Genomic DNA, 16123 nt, shown 5'->3' on the forward strand with positions numbered 1-16123 from the left:
CACAACTAGCAACGAATTTGAAACAAACTAATGCAATTGACCAAGGAAAAGGATTAAGACAAGGAGAAGGGGATGATGGCAAAAGAAATGAAGAAACAAAGGATCTATTCAAAAGAAGCTACAGCAATAATTGACATCAGTAAAGTGCTTAATGGTGGAGCGGAGGACATAATTAGAGCAATGAAGGAAAAAGTGAGCGTGGAAAAAATTCTTGCGGTAAGACCAAAGACTAATAAACAATATGAAGTGACTTTTGAAACGGAGGAAATTTGTGATGGACTGTTAAATGGTTTGCAAATTAAAGGACAAATATGTGATGTTAAAAAACTCCAGGACAGAGAATTTGTAGTCTCGTTCATGCATCTGCCTGTGTATCTAGATGATGATGACATAACCTTGAAATTGGAAGGATGGGGAGTTACTCCCATAACAGAGATAAGGAGGAGGTTTTATCCAGGAACAGAGATAGAGGATGGGCCAAGATTTGTTAAGGTCAAGTTCCCAAAGGAGGTGGCATCATTGCCATACAGTACAAGGTTTGAGACAACTGAAGGTTCACAGTACTTCAGGATAATACACAGTAGGCAGGTCAAAACTTGTAGATTGTGTTTAAGTCCAGAACATATCATCAAAGACTGTCCTGAGTTTAAATGTTTTAAATGCAATGATCAAGGACATTTCTCAAGAGACTGTACAGCAATTGAATGTCCAGACTGTGGCAAACCTCTTAATATATGTGAATGCTGGATGGACGGTAATGAGAAGCAATCAGAGGAGCATCAAAGTATGGATAGGCAGGTGCAAGAGGAGATTGTAGAAACCACAAAGACTTTTGAACCGATGGAAAACAAACAACAAGAGCAAATAGAATATATGGAAAATCAGAAGTTGAAGGACCAAAGTCACCAGGACGGAGAAGTAGACAGAATGGAGGATGATACAGCGGATGGAGAGGAACAGAATGGTGCAACTGACAAGGAAGTAAATGATGAAGAGGAGAGCGACGAGGTGGAGGAACTGGATATGGAACAACAGGAGGCAAGAAAAGAAAGAGAAAAGGTTGGAAAAATGATAAGAAGAAAATCAATGAAGGTAAAGCCAAATCTTAATGTTGCTAGAAAGAAAAAGATGACTGAAATAGATAAAAAGAAGTTGGGATTGATACAAGAACAAGATTGTGAGAGAGACTAAAGATGAGTGGTTTTAAATGTTTATTTTTTATTGGAATGGTTTTAAACTTTGTGAGTTTAAATGCAAGAGGTTTAATGAGTGTTAAGAAATTTGAGATGGTAAAAGAACTATGCAAAAAACAGGATGTTATAATTTTACAAGAAACAAACTGGAAAGATGAAATGATTGAGGATGTGAAAAAAAGATGGAAAGGACAAATGTTTTATAATAATGGTGATGGAAGGTTAGGAAGGGGGGTAGCCATTTTAATAAAGGAAAATGTTGAAATTAATTCATATGAAGTCTATAATGACAAAAAAGGCAAATGTGTTGGGATTAATATTAGGAAAGATGATCATGAATTTGTGATAATTAATTTGCATGCGCCCACTCAAGAGGGAGAAAATAAGATTTTTTTTTGAGGGATTAAGAATTGTAATTAAGAAATATAAAAATGTCATTTTAGTTGGGGATTTTAATACTGTTTTTAGTAAGATGGACATGGCAGATGGGATGGTTTTTAGAACAGATGTGGGAAGGAAAGAGTTAAAAGAAATGATGGAGGAGAGAAATTTGATAGATGTTTGGAGGGAAAACCATGAAAGGAAAAGAGACTTTTCCCGAAGACAACTGGTTGGGAATTTTATGTGTCAGACAAGAATCGATTTTATTTTAAGTGAAAGGGATATGGAATATTTTTTGGGGGACATTTGTTATAAGGATACCAGCTTGAGTGATCACAAAATGCTGTTATGGAATATTGATTTTAGTAAAGAAAAAAAAGGGCCTGGAGTGTGGATAATAAATTCAAAAATTTTGACAAGTGAAAGTTATAGAATAGGAATTGAGGAAATATTAGATAAAGAGAAAGAGGACGGAATGTACTTTGAAGATAAACGCTTATGGTGGCAAAATGTAAAGTATGAAATAAAAAAATATTCTATAAACTATAGCAAAATGGTACAGAAAGTTAAAAAAAGCAAAGGAGCTGGAAATAAGGAAAAAACTCAGAGAAGAGTCAATTAAAAGTGAAGTAAACATAAAACAGATAATACTTTTGGAGGAAGAGTTGCGGAAAATTGAGGAAGAAAAGTGTAAAGGAGCAATTATAAGGAGTAAGGCAAAAAACACAATTGCAGGAGAAAAATGTACAAAATTTTTCTTTAATTTGGAAAAAAGTAGAGGCAAGGCAAAGTTAATAAAAGAATTACAAAATAAGAAAGGAGAAATAGTGAAAGATATAAGTGGAATTTTAATAGAGGTGAAAGACTATTATGAGGGGCTTTTTGAAACAAAAGGAATCGACGAAAAAGAGAAAAATCAGTTATTAGAGAGTGTTACAGCTAAAGTATGTAGAGAAGATAAAGAGGAATGTGATAAAGAAATTAGTGAAGAGGAAATTGTACAAGCTATCAATAGTTTAAAAGGAAACAAAAGCCCGGGGACAGATGGGATAGTAAATGAATTTTATAAAGTTTTTAAAGAGAAGATAAGTGGGATTTCAAAGGAAGTATATAAAGAGATTTTTAATAAAAGAGAATTGGATCAGAGGATGAGTATAGGGTTGATGAAATTAATTTATAAAAGGAAAGGAAGTAAAAATAATTTGAGTAATTTTAGGCCAATAACAATGTTAAACACAGATTTAAAAATACTATCTAAAATTCTTGCAAACAGAATGAAAAATATTTTACCCAAAATTATAGTGACTAATCAGGCATATGGTGTAAGAGGGAGAGATATTGCTGATATAACGAGTAGTGTAAGAGACATAGTAAGCTATTTAAATGAAACACAGAAGGATGGATATGTTGTAAATTTAGATTTTGAAAAGGCTTTTGATAGGGTAGAACATGATTTTTTATTTGCGATTTTAGAACGTTTTGGGTTTGGAAAAAATTTTAACGAATGGACAAAAATTTTATATAATAACGTAATGACAAGAGTGATGTGTAATGGTTTCTTAACGGAACCTTTTAGAATAACAAGGTCAATAAGGCAAGGATGTCCACTCTCTGCACAGATATATACTTTGGTAGCAGAACCTTTAGGTTTAATGATTAAGAAAGATAAAAGCATTCAAGGTATTAAAATAGAAGAAGGTAAAGAAGAGAAAAAGATATTCCAATATGCAGACGACACAACACTGATTTTAAAAGACTTAGAAAGTATGAAGGAAGTAATGAGAAATGTAGAGAGGTATGGTAAAGGTACAGGTGCAAGAGTTAATGAAGAAAAAACTGTGTACATGAAGTTTGGAAAGGTACCAAATTTAGGAGGAGTTTTTAATTTTGAGGAGGTGAAGGAAACAAATTTTGAAAAGACGAGAAAGGGGCAAGAGAAAGAATGTTTGAAAAGTTGTTGGGGGAAATGGAAAGGAGATTAATTTTTTGGAGGGGAAGATTTTTAAGTTTGAAAGGGAAAATTTTAGTGGTTAATGCTTTAATGTTATCCAAAATGTGGTATATTTTAATGGTGAGCGCAATGCCAAGATGGGTGGAAGTAAGAATAAAAAGATGTGTTTTAGATTTTATTTGGGAGAAGAAACCCCCAAGAGTTGCTTATAACACTCTGATAGGACAGGCTGATAAAGGAGGAATGGGATTAGCTGATATAGAATTAAAAAAGAAAAGTATGAGAATTAAAGTTGTGAAAAAGTATATAGATGATCAAGAAAAAGGAGAATGGAAAGATACAATGAAATATTATTTTGACAAATGTGGTAACGTGAAACTAGGGGACAGTGTTTTATGGATGAAAATGAAAACATGGATGTTTGAAAGAATATCAGATTTTTATAAAGGAGTTTTAAAAGCTTGGGGTTTTTTTCTCTCAAAGGTTGATTTTATACCTGGAGGAAGGAAAGAGATTTTAAACCAACCATTGTTTTTTAATAAGCATATTGTGAAAAGTGGGAAAGAATTATTTTTTAAAAAATGGTGGGAGGTTGGGATTGCAAGATTAAGAGATATTATGTATGAGATAAGAGAGGGTTTTTTACCAGTCCAAGTAATTATTGATGAGTTGGAAGAAGCCAAAGAAGAATATGACATAAACAATGTAAAGAAGCAATATAAAGAAATGAAAAGTGCAATACCAAAAGCGTGGATAAATTAAATACAAAAGGAAGAAAAAGAGGAAGGAAAGACTGAAGTTTATTTTGTTAATCAAAATAAAAGAATAGGGTTTAGTTTAGGGAATGTGAAAATGTTTTATCAGGTTTTAAGGGAAGAGATTTTTAAAAATCCAAATTCAAATGATATGTGGTTAAGAAACTTCAATGGCTTGAAAGAGGAAGAAATATGGAAAAATATGAGGGGAGTACTGGTGAGCACAAATTTGGAGTGTCTTGATTATTTTATAAGGCATAATGTAATATGGTCGGAAATGAGGTTGTGTATTATAAAAAAAGAACAAAGTGCATTATGTAAAGTTTGTAAAAAACAAGATGAGGGTTTGTTGCATTTGTTTTTACTGTGTGAGAAATTAGGATCTTTTTTTAAAGTTTTAAAAGAAATAGTGAATGACCTAGGGGAAAGAAAAGAAGATCAAGATTGGCAAAAAACATTTATGTTTGGAAAGGAGGAAAAGTGTAAGAATAAAATTATGATCAATTTGTTAATTATTTTGGCAAAAAATGCTATATGGAGAAGAAGAAATATAGTTAAAAACAGGTCTGTTTGTATAGATGTTTGGACATTGTATAAGCATATGGTGGAAGATTACATGTTTACATTGTGCAAATATTGGAGACTGGAGGGAAAAACAGAGATGTTTATGAAAATGTTTTCTTCTCAGGTACAGAACATTCTTTTGAAACATGATATAAATGTATCTGTAGGAAAAAAAGTGTAAAATAGCAAATGCCAGAAATGGAATAATGTAGAAGAAAAATATTTACAAATATGAATGTATTTTTTATTTTTATTTTTTATTTATTTATTTTTGTTTGTTTTGTTGTTGTTTTTAATTGGAATGTGAAACTGTATTTAGGAGAGACGTAATGTATTCTTGTGTGAACTAAATTAAAAAAAAAAATTTAAAAAAAAAAAGCTATGCCCAATCTCATCTGATCTCGGAAGCTAAGCAGGTTTGGGCCTGGTTAGTACTTGGATGGGAGACCGCCTGGGAATACCAGGTGCTGTAAGCTTTTTGGAAAATTTTCACTAGTTATGTAATAATCTTGAAAAAAAAAAAAAAAAAAGAGACAATGCCCGATCTCTGAATCTTAGCATGTTTGGTTCTGGTTATTACTTGGATGGGAGACTGCCTGGGAATAATACCCGGTGCTTTAAGGTTTTGGGTTTTCTTCCCTACTTATATAATGAACTGGAGATTAGAGTGGCTGATCTTTAAATAGCCCTCTCTCTGAAGCAGCCTTCGCTTACGGCCATACCTGGCTATGCCTGGTTAGTACTTGGATGGGGAACCTCCTCGGAATACCAGGTGCTGAAAGCTTTTTGGAAATTTTTCACAATTTTTTACTTTTTGGAATTTTTTCACTAATTATGTAATAATCGTGCAAAAAAAAAAAAAAAAAGAGTCAATGCCCGATCTCGGAAGCTAAGCATGTTTGGTTCTGGTTACTACTTGGATGGGAGACTGCCTGGGAATAATGCCAGGTGCTGTAAGCTTTTGGGTTTTCTTCCCTACTTATATAATGTACTGGAGATTACAGTGGCTGATCTTTAAATAGCCCTCTCTTTGCAGCAGCTTTCGCTTACGGCCATACCAACCTGGCTATTCCCGATCTTGTCTGATCTCGGAAGCTAAGCAGGTTTGGGCCTGGTTAGTACTTGGAGGGGAGACTGCCTGGGAATGCCAGGTGCTGTAAGCTTTTGGGTTTTCTTCCCTACTTATATAATGAACTGGAGATTAGAGTGTCTGATCTTTAAATAGCCCTCTCTTTGCAGCAACTTTCGCTTACGGCCATACCAACCTGGCTATGTCCGATCTCGTCTGATCTCGGAAGCTAAGCAGGTTTGGGCTTGGTTAGTACTTGGATGGGAGACTGCCTGGGAATAGCAGATGCTGTAAGCTTTTTGGAAAATTTTCACTAGTTATGTAATAATCTTGAAGAAAAAAAAAAAAAGAGACAATGCCCGATCTCTGAATCTTAGCATGTTTATTTCTGGTTACTACTTGGATGAGAGACTGCCTGGGAATAATACCAGGTGCTGTAAGCTTTTGGGTTTTCTTCCCTACTTATATAATGAACTGGAGATTAGAGTGGCTGATCTTTAAATAGCCCTCTCTCTGCAGCAGCCTTCGCTTACGGCCATACCTGGCTATGCCTGGTTAGTACTTGGATGGGGAACTGCCTCGGAATACCAGGTGATGAAAGCTTTTTGGAATTTTTTCACAATTTTTTACTTTTTGGAATTTTTTCACTAATTATATAATAATATTGCAAAAAAAAAAAGAGTCAATGTCCGATCTCGGAATTTTAGCATGTTTGGTTCTGGTTACTACTTGGATGGGAGACTGCCTGGGAATGCCAGGTGCTGTAAGCTTTTGGGTTTTCTTCCGAACTTATATAATGAACTGGAGATTAGAGTGTCTGATCTTTAAATAGCCCTCTCTTTGCAGCAGCTTTCGCTTAAGGCCATACCAACCGGGCTATGCCCGATCTCGTCTGATCTCGAAAGCTAAGCAGTTTTGGGCCTGGTTAGTACTTGGATGGGAGACTGCCTGGGAATGCCATGTGCTGTAAGCTTTTGGGTTTTCTTCCGAACTTATATAATGAACTGGAGATTAGAGTGTCTGATCTTTAAATAGCGCTCTCTTTGCAGCAGCTTTCGCTTACAGCCATACCAACCTGAGGGCGCTAGAGAGCTAGTGAGAAACAGGAAGTGTGTTGGCTATAGGGAGGTGAGAAAGGCTCACCCAAATTTTTGTGCTGTTTTTTGCGTTGTTTTTATTCAAGATAAGTATTTTGTTTTTAGTTTTTTGTGTTATTTTTGTTATTTGTCCTCCCAACAGGTTTGCTGTTTAGTTTAGATCATTTTAGTCTTGTGTTTTTTGTTAAATGGACGGATTAACGGCTACAGACATGGATTTGGCAAAACAGACAAGGCAGCCAACTGAAAATGGACTGGATAAAAGACAACGAGAAAAGGATTACCCAGAAAGGCGACTCAAACGGATTTATGCAAAGGAAGCAACGGTAGTGATTAATTTGACGGAGGTACAAGATGGGAGAGCAGAGGACATTATAGAAGCATTGAAAGACAAGATCGAAGTGACTAGCATACTAGCGGTAAGACCAAAAATGATGAAACAATATGAAATTACATTGGAAAAGGAAGAAGATATTGAGAAACTGGAAGAAGGATTGATGATTAAAGGAAAGACTTGTGAAATTAAAAAGTTGAACAATAAGGATTTTGCTGTATCTTTCATGCATCTGCCTGCTTACCTGGAGGATGATGATATTTTAAAGAAGCTGGAGGGATGGGGGGTGACTCCTATCTCACAGATCAAAAGGAGATTCTACACGGGCACCCACATTGAGGATGGAACGAGATTCCTGATACGGTTTCCAAAAGAGGTGGCTTCTCTGCCCTACAGTACGAGAATGGAGACGGAAGAGGGACCTCAGTATTTCAGGGTGATACACAGCCAGCAGGTGAGAACCTGTAGGTTATGTATGAGCCCTGAACACATGATGAAGGACTGTCCGGACTTCAAATGCTTTAAGTGCTCGGAAAGGGGACATTTCGCGAGGGACTGTAATGCAGTGAGGTGCCCGGACTGCAGTCTCGTGCTAAACAAGTGCGATTGCTGGTTCGGAGAACCACATCAGGAGGAAGAGCAGGGGTGCGGGCAGATACATGAGGAAGACGGTGAAGAGGAGCTACACAAGAACACGGAAGGAACACAAAGAGAGGATACCACAAGCACGGATGTTGAAGAGGAAAGTGAAAAGACTGGATTAACGCAGTGCAGTGAAGAAATGGGGTCACTGATGGAAATAACTGATACTTCACAGATTGAACTGGAAAAGACAGAGGAGCAGGAGTGGGTCAGCAAGGATGGGAAAATGAACAAAGACAGTGAATGCATCGATGATGCCGGCTACAGGAATCAATAAAAGAAGAAGACAAACTAAGGTAACACCAAATTTAGAGAAAGCCAAAAGAAAAGTATTAAAACAAGGATGTGAGGAAAAACAGGACAGTGGGGAAATGGTAAAGGAAGGAGAGGGAATGAACTGACAATATGGGGATTTTATGGCTTTTATTTTATTTTATGGTGCTGAAAATTGTGACTTTTAATGCTAGAGGACTAATGAATGTTTATAAATTTGAAAAGGTGAAGGAAATGTGTCAAAATGAAGATGTGATTTTATTGCAAGAGACAAACTGGAAAGAGAATGTTATGGAGGATATTAGAAAAAGATGGGAAGGGGAATTACTTGTTAATAATGAAGAGGAAAAAATGGGAGGAGGAGTGGCGGTTTTAATAAGAAAAGACAGAGGTATAAAGACAAAACTTATATATAATGATAAAAAAGGAAAATGTATGGTGATAGAAATTGAAATGGAAGAAGACAAATTTGTTTTAGTGAACGTGCACGCTCCCAATGGAGAAAAAGAAAAGAAATTATACTTTAATGTTTTAGCTGATGTAATTGGAAAATGGGGGAAGGTGGTGATTGCAGGGGATTTTAACACTGTTTTTAGTAAAATGGATATGGCAAATGGGATGGTTTTTAAATCGGATGGGGGTAGAAAAGAACTAAGGTCATTGATGGAAGAGAAAAATATGATTGATGTGTGGCGGGAAAGAAATGGAAAAAAGAAGGAATTTTCAGGAAGACAGTTGGGGAATTTTATGTGCCAAACCAGAATAGACAATTTTTGTTAAGTACCAGAAATCTTGAATGTTTCATTGATTGTTATATTTTACAAAGAAACGACCTTAAGCGATCACAAAATGGTTTTAATGACGATGGATTTTAAAAGACAAACAAAGGGACCTGGGGTGTGGATTTTAAACACTGAGGTTTTAAAGAATTAAAGTTTTAAAAAAGAAATCGAAATGATATTAGATGGGAGGAAAAAAGACCAGATGTATATGGAAGACAAAAGGCAATGGTGGGAAAATGTTAAGTATGATATTAAGAAGTAATCTATGAAATACTGTAATTTATAACAAAATGTTAAAAGAACCAAGGAGAGAGAAATAAGGAGAACCCTAAAAGAGGAGTTAAATAAAAACGAAGTAGATGTGCAAAAAGTAATTGAAATAGAAAATACGTTGAGAAAAATAGAAGAGGGGAAATGCAAGGGGGCAATGTTGAGAAGCAAAGCAAAATATACGGTGAAAAAATGTAACAGATTCTTTTTTAATCTTGAGAAAAGCAGGGGGAGAGCGGAAACAATTAAAGAACTTAAAAGTAGGAATGGACAGGTGGTCTCAGATACAGAGGGGATTTTAAAGAAGTGAAATCATTTTATGAAGAACTTTTTAAGTTGGAGGGGGGAAATGAGGAAAAAAGGAATATTTTGTTGCAACAGATAACAAGGAAAGTTGGCGAAGAGGATAAAAAAATATGTGAAAGGGAAATAGAAACTGAAGAGATCATACATGCCATAAATCAATTAAGAGTGAGGAAAAGCCCCGGAGTAGATGGTATTGGAAGTGAGTTTTACAACGTTTTTAAAGAAGAAGTAAGCGTGATTTTAAATGAAATTTTTGAAGAAGTTTTTAAAAATGAAAGAGTAAGCCCAAGAATGGGGCTAGGATTAATGAAAATAATATACAAGAAAAAAAGGAGACAAAACTGAGCTGAAAAAATTTAGACACATTACAATGCTAAACACTGATTTTAAAATTTTAGCCAAGGTCTTAGCAAACAGATTAAAACATGTCATGCCAAATATAATAGAAACAAACCAAGCGTACGGAGTAAAGGCGAGAGATATAGCAGATGTTACTAGCAGCATTAGAGATATAGTAGGGTATATAAAAGAAAAGGGCAAAAGTGCTTATGTTATTAGTATGGATTTTGAAAAGGCTTTTGACAGAGTTGAACATGGCTTTTTATTTGCAGTTTTAAAGGGTTTGGGAATAATTTTATAAAATGGATTTCGGTTTTACACAGAGATATTTTTACAAAAGTAAAATGCAACGGTTTTTTAACTCAACCTTTTAAAATTTTAAGATCCATAAGACAGGGGTGTCCATGGTCGGCGCAGTTGTACTCTTTTGTAGCAGAACCTTTAGGGCTTTTAATAAATAGAGAAAAAAGAATAAATGGAATACAAATGGAAGAGGGAGAAGAATTAAAGAAAATATTTCAATATGCTGATGACACGACAATTGTGGTTGAAAATGTAGAAAGTGTTAAAAGAGTGATGGAGAAAACAAAACTGTATTGTGAGGGTTCGGGTGCAAAAATAAATGAAGAAAAAACTGTATACATGAAATATGGAAGGGTGGAGGTTCTTACAGGGATCTGTAAGTTTACGGAGGTGCAAGAAATAAAGATTTTAGGAATAATTGTAGCAAAGAATGAAAAGGAGGCTTTGGACAGTATGTGGGAAGAGACGGTGGGAGGGATGGAAAGAAGACTGATTTTCTGGAGAAGCAGGTTTTTAAGTTTAAAGGGGAAAATTTCAGTTGTAAACATGCTAATGTTATCTAGAATGTGGTATACATTACATGTGATGCCATTGCCAGACTGGGTTTTTAAGAGAATAAAGAAATGTGTTTTAGAATTTTTATGGGACAAAAAGCCTCCAAGAATTGCATATTTTACACTGATAGGGAAACCGGGGGAGGGAGGGATGGGTTTGGTGGATGTAGAACAAAAAATGAAAAGCATGAGAGTAAAGGTGGTAAGAAAATATTTGGATGATACGAACAGAGCAGAGTGGAAGAGATTGATGGCTCTTTATTTAAATAAATGTGGGAATTTTAATTTGGGGGAAAATGTTTTATGGATGAAGCTTAAGAATTGGATGATGGAGGGGATCCCACAATTTTACAAAGAGGTTTTAAGCGCTTGGAGGCTTTTTTTAACAGAGGTGGATTTTAATCCGGAGGGGAAGGAAATGATTTTAAATCAACCTCTGTTTTTAAATGGAAAAATAAAGATGCAAGAGTATGATATCTATTTTAAGAAATGGTTGCAAGCGGGGCTTGTAAAGGTGAGGGATGTTTTATGGGAATTTAAAGAGGGATTTTTACCACTTCAAGTGATCATAGATGCAATGGATGAGGAGAAGAGGACTTTAATGTAAATGTTTTAAAAAGACAATACGAACAAGTAAAAAAAGCAATCCCAGGACAATGGCTGGATGAAATTATTAAGGAGGGAGAAAAAGAAAATCAAATGAGCATGTTTCTAAAATGTAAAGACAATATGGTGAATTTTAATTTGGGTTCTGTTAAAATGTTTTATGGGTTGTTTATAAATGGAGTTTTTAAAAAACCTCTTGCCAATCAGTTATGGATAAGGCATTTTAATGAAATCGAAGAGGAAGATATATGGAAGAACATGACATGGAAATGGTTGGATGCGGATTTAGAAAGTTTAGATTATTTTATTAGACAAAATGTGATTTTTACGGAAATGTGATTGTGTGCAATGCAGAAAGAAACTAATGCCCAATGCAGAGTTTGTAAAAAAGATGAAGGGGGACAGCTCGAGGAGGTAGATCTCTTGCTGAACATGGTCGGATAACCCATGCAGGAATCTATCCCACTGCGCCGCCTCGTTCCACTGGCACGCGGCCGCCAGGGTGCGGAACTCGATGGAGTAGTCTGTGATGGAGGAAGAACCTTGATGGAGTTCCGAGAGTCGATGAGCGGCCTCCCTGCCGGTCGCGGCCTGGTCGAAGACTCTCCTCATTTCCTCAGAGAGGGCGTGAAACGAGGCACAACACGGGTGTTGGTTTTCCCACACTGCCGTCCCCCATAAGGCAGCCTGGCCAGACAATAATGTGAGCATAAACGCTACTTTAGACTCCTCAGTAGCGAAGGTGCGGGGCTGTAGGGCGAAATGCATTGAACACATGGTTAGGAAAGTTCTGCAAAACGCTGGCTCACCCGCATAGTTCTCCAGTGCCGGAAGTCGCGGCTCTGGCCGGAAGTGGTCCTGGGGAATCTCCCGGGCGATGGGCGCAGTGGGAGATTTGAGCTGATGGATCCTCTGGGTGAGCTCGGACACCTGTGCCACCAGCGCTCGGATAGCGCGTCCGGTGTTAGAGATGCTCTCCTGCTGCTGATCCATGCGTTGGCCACTGTGATGCACAAAATCCGTGAGGGTGTTGGTGCTCGCTGCTTCCATCGGGTAAGATCGTTATGTGACGGTGGATAAAGGAAAGTCTGGAAGCAGATGCGAGTTAACAGTTTAATTAGAAGAGATGAGTATGAATACACAAACAAACAGTGATGCTGAGACGACGACACTCCATGGTGGGGGTGAGGAGGTGAGGAAACCGGATGATGGCGGAGAGAAGGTGAGTAAGGCGGATGACGGCGTGTAGGCAGCAGGAGAGGATGGCACAGGAACTGCGGGGAATGGAGCCGAAGGTAAGTGTCCGTGGCTGAGTGAACGTGCAGAGAGTGGATGAGGTTCTGGGGAAAACACAGACATCCAACGCATACAACACTAAAGCCAGACGAACAAGGTAACCACATTAAACATGTAACAACGATCTCACAAACACAAGACGTGAGACAAGCCAATATATAGGAGATGAGTAATGAGTGGCAGCTGTTGCTGATGACAATTAACGGAGATGCCCATAAGCTAATCAGTGCAGACGCGAAACACACAGATTTCACCACAAAGTGAAGACACCACGAGATCACGGTTACCAACCGTGACAGTGATGCCCACAATAATTCAAACAAACCAAGCTTACAGTATTAAAGGAAGAGACATTGCAGATACAACAATGAGCATAAAAGATACCATAAGATATATGAATGAAAAGAAGAAAGATGGTTTTATAATCAGTTTGGACTTTGAGAAGGCTTTTGACAGGGTAGAGCATGATTTTTTATTTGGGGTTTTGAATAGTTTTGGTTTTGGAGGAAATTTTATCAAATGGGTTAAGATTTTATATAAAGGTGCTGTAATGAGAGTAAAATGTAATGGGTTTTTAACAGAGTGTTTTAAATTAACAAGATCAATTAGACAGGGTTGCCCGTTGTCGGCACTTTTATATGCTTTAGTTGCGGAACCACTTGGGTTAATGGTAGAACAGGAAGGGAGAATAAAATGAATAGGCATAGAGGGAGGAGAGAATAAAATATTTCAATACGCTGATGATACTACGCTATTGCTGCAAGATCTGTTGAGTGTAAGGGAAGCAATGAAAATAGTACAAACATTTTGCAGGGGATCAGGGGCTAAAGTGAACGAGGATAAAACAGTATACATGAGATTCGGGGGAAGTGAGGTTTTAACGGCACACTTTAATTTTAAGGAAATTAATGAAATAAAGATTTTAGGTGTTTTAATGGGGAGGGATGAAACCAAAGCAGAAGGAATTATGTGGGAGGAGATGTTAGGAGGGGTCGAGAGAAGGTTGAATTTTTGGAGATTAATGTCCTTAACTTTGAAGGGGAGGGTTTTAATTTTGAATGTTTTATTGGTTTCTAAGTTATGGCATATTTTATATGTGGCTTCAATGCCGTTGTGGACAGAAAAAAGGCTGAAAAAATGTTTTTTAGATTTTTTATGGGAAGGAAAGCCACAGAGAATTGCATATAACACTTTAATAGGAGCAGTGGGGAAGGGGGCGCTAGGGCTAATGGACGTGGAGCAAAGAAAGAACAGTTTAAGGGTGAAAATCATAAGCAAATATCTAGACGAAGAAAATAAAGCAGCATGGAAAAGAACAATGGGGCATTTTTTAAACAAGTGTAGTCATTTTAATCTGGGGGACAACATTTTATGGATGAAAACAAAAAATTGGATGACGGAGGGGCTGCCAGAATTTTATAAAGAACTGATGAAAGCATGGGGAAAATTTTTAGATAATGTGCATTTTAAGCCACAAGGTAGAGGGAACATTTTAAATCAGCCTTTATTCTTAAACAACTGCATTTTAAATCAAGGGAAGCAGGTTTTTTTTAAGAAATGGTGGGATGTTGGAATCATGAAAGTCAGGGATGTTTTATATGAATTCAAAGAGGGGTTTTTACCAGTGCAATACATTGTGGATGTGATGGAGGAGGCAAAGGAGGATTATAGCAGACAAGAGATTACAAACAAATATGATTTAATTAAGAATGCTATACCTAAAGAATGGATAAAGAGAATTGAAAATATGGAAGAAGAAAATCAAGGAAAAGATGTGTATGTAAATATGGGGGGGAAATTGTGTGCTTTTAAAGAATGTACTGTGAAAATGTTTTATTGTTTTTTTAGAGATGTGGTTTTCAAGAAACCTGTTGTAAATGAATACTGGCTACGGATGTTCAATGATGTAACAGAAGAGAAAATATGGGGGAATATAAATGGGAAAATTGTACAGACTAAACTGGAGAATATGGAATATTTTATCAGGAACAAAGCAGTGTTCACAGATGTGATTTTAAGCAAAATTGGGATGGAGGAAAGTGCAATATGTAAAGTATGCCAAGATGCAGATGAAGGGTTTTTACACTTGTTTTTATATTGTGATAAACTGAAAGATTTTAACGAGAGATGTAAAAGCATGATTTTAATTTTGAGAGGAGAGGGAAATGGAAACTTTGAGTGGGAAAAGGTGTTAATGTTGGGCATTAATGAGAAATGTAAACATGAGAAGCTGATTAATTGACTTGTGATGCTGATGAAAAGTGCGATATGGGAAAGAAGAGTGGTGGTGAAAAAGGACAATGCTTTAATTGATGTATGGAATGTGTTTAGGAGAAAAGTTGAAAAATATGTTGGATGTCTGTTTTATTATTTTAAATTGGAGGAAACGATTGATGTTTTTTATAATATTTTTACTCAGGAGGTAAAGGTTTTCAAAGAGCTGGGGATTGAATTGTTATTTTTAAAAGATTCAACTATTTAATGACTTCTTTCTTTAAATTGTAAGTAAGATGTCTGTCAATTCAAGATTTAAGGAATCTTTTATGTCAAAGAAAGAATCTTATGTACTTTTGTATGTGAATAATTGATATGTATGTTTGAACTGATTAATTTCTTCAATAAAAAAAAAGAAAAAAAAAGCTATGCCCGATCTCGTCTGATCTCGGAAGCTAAGCAGGTTTGGGCCTGGTTAGTACTTGGATGGGAGACCGCCTGGGAATACCAGGTGCTGTAAGCTTTTGGGTTTTCTTCCGAACTTATATAATGAACTGGAGATTAGAGTGTCTGATCTTTAAATAGAGCTCTCTTTGCAGCAGCTTTCACTTATGGCCATACCAACCTGGCTATGCCCGATCTCGTCTGATCTCGGAACCTAAGCAGGTTTGGGCCTGGTTAGTACTTGGATGGGTGACCACCTGGGAATACCAGGTGCTGTAAGCTTTTTGGAAATTTTTCACTAATTATATAATAATCTTGAAAAAAAAAAAAAAAAGAGTTAATGCCCGATCTCTGAATCTTAGCATGTTTGGTTCTGGTTACTACTTGGATGGGAGACTGCCTGGGAATAATACCCGGTGCTTTAAGCTTTTGGGTTTTCTTCCCTACTTATATAATGAACTGGAGATTACAGTGGCTGATCTTTAAATTACCCTCTCTTTGCAGCAGCGTTCGCTTACGGCCATACCTGGCTATGCCTGGTTAGTACTTGGATGGGAGACTGTCTGGGAATACCAGGTGCTGTAAGCTTTTTGGAAATTTTTCACTAATTATATATTTTATTCATTTATTTATTCACAGTTTATTCACAGAACACAAGAAGTTCCTGTAAAAAAGGACTACCCAGAAGCCACAAACAATTTCTGTGCATTCTGAATAACTACTGTTTATTTGGACAAATTGCTCCCTTTC

At 36.6% G+C, this 16123-nt stretch overlaps 2 non-coding genes and 2 pseudogenes across 2 annotated transcripts; all 4 read left to right on the plus strand.

Annotated features, from left to right (window-relative positions):
* Positions 1-5888: 5888 nt before the first annotated feature.
* LOC132133846 (5S ribosomal RNA) lies at positions 5889-6007 on the plus strand. Its single transcript, XR_009429245.1, has one exon. It is a non-coding gene; the product is annotated as a 5S ribosomal RNA (ribosomal RNA).
* An 84-nt stretch (positions 6008-6091) lies between these two features.
* On the plus strand, positions 6092-6210 carry LOC132133850 (5S ribosomal RNA; annotated as a pseudogene).
* A 557-nt stretch (positions 6211-6767) lies between these two features.
* Positions 6768-6886, plus strand: LOC132133855 (5S ribosomal RNA; annotated as a pseudogene).
* An 8650-nt stretch (positions 6887-15536) lies between these two features.
* LOC132133909 (5S ribosomal RNA) lies at positions 15537-15655 on the plus strand. Its single transcript, XR_009429295.1, has one exon. It is a non-coding gene; the product is annotated as a 5S ribosomal RNA (ribosomal RNA).
* Positions 15656-16123: the final 468 nt, after the last annotated feature.

Source organism: Carassius carassius, chromosome 50 (assembly GCF_963082965.1).
Source record: "Carassius carassius chromosome 50, fCarCar2.1, whole genome shotgun sequence".
Lineage (NCBI taxonomy): Eukaryota > Metazoa > Chordata > Actinopteri > Cypriniformes > Cyprinidae > Carassius > Carassius carassius.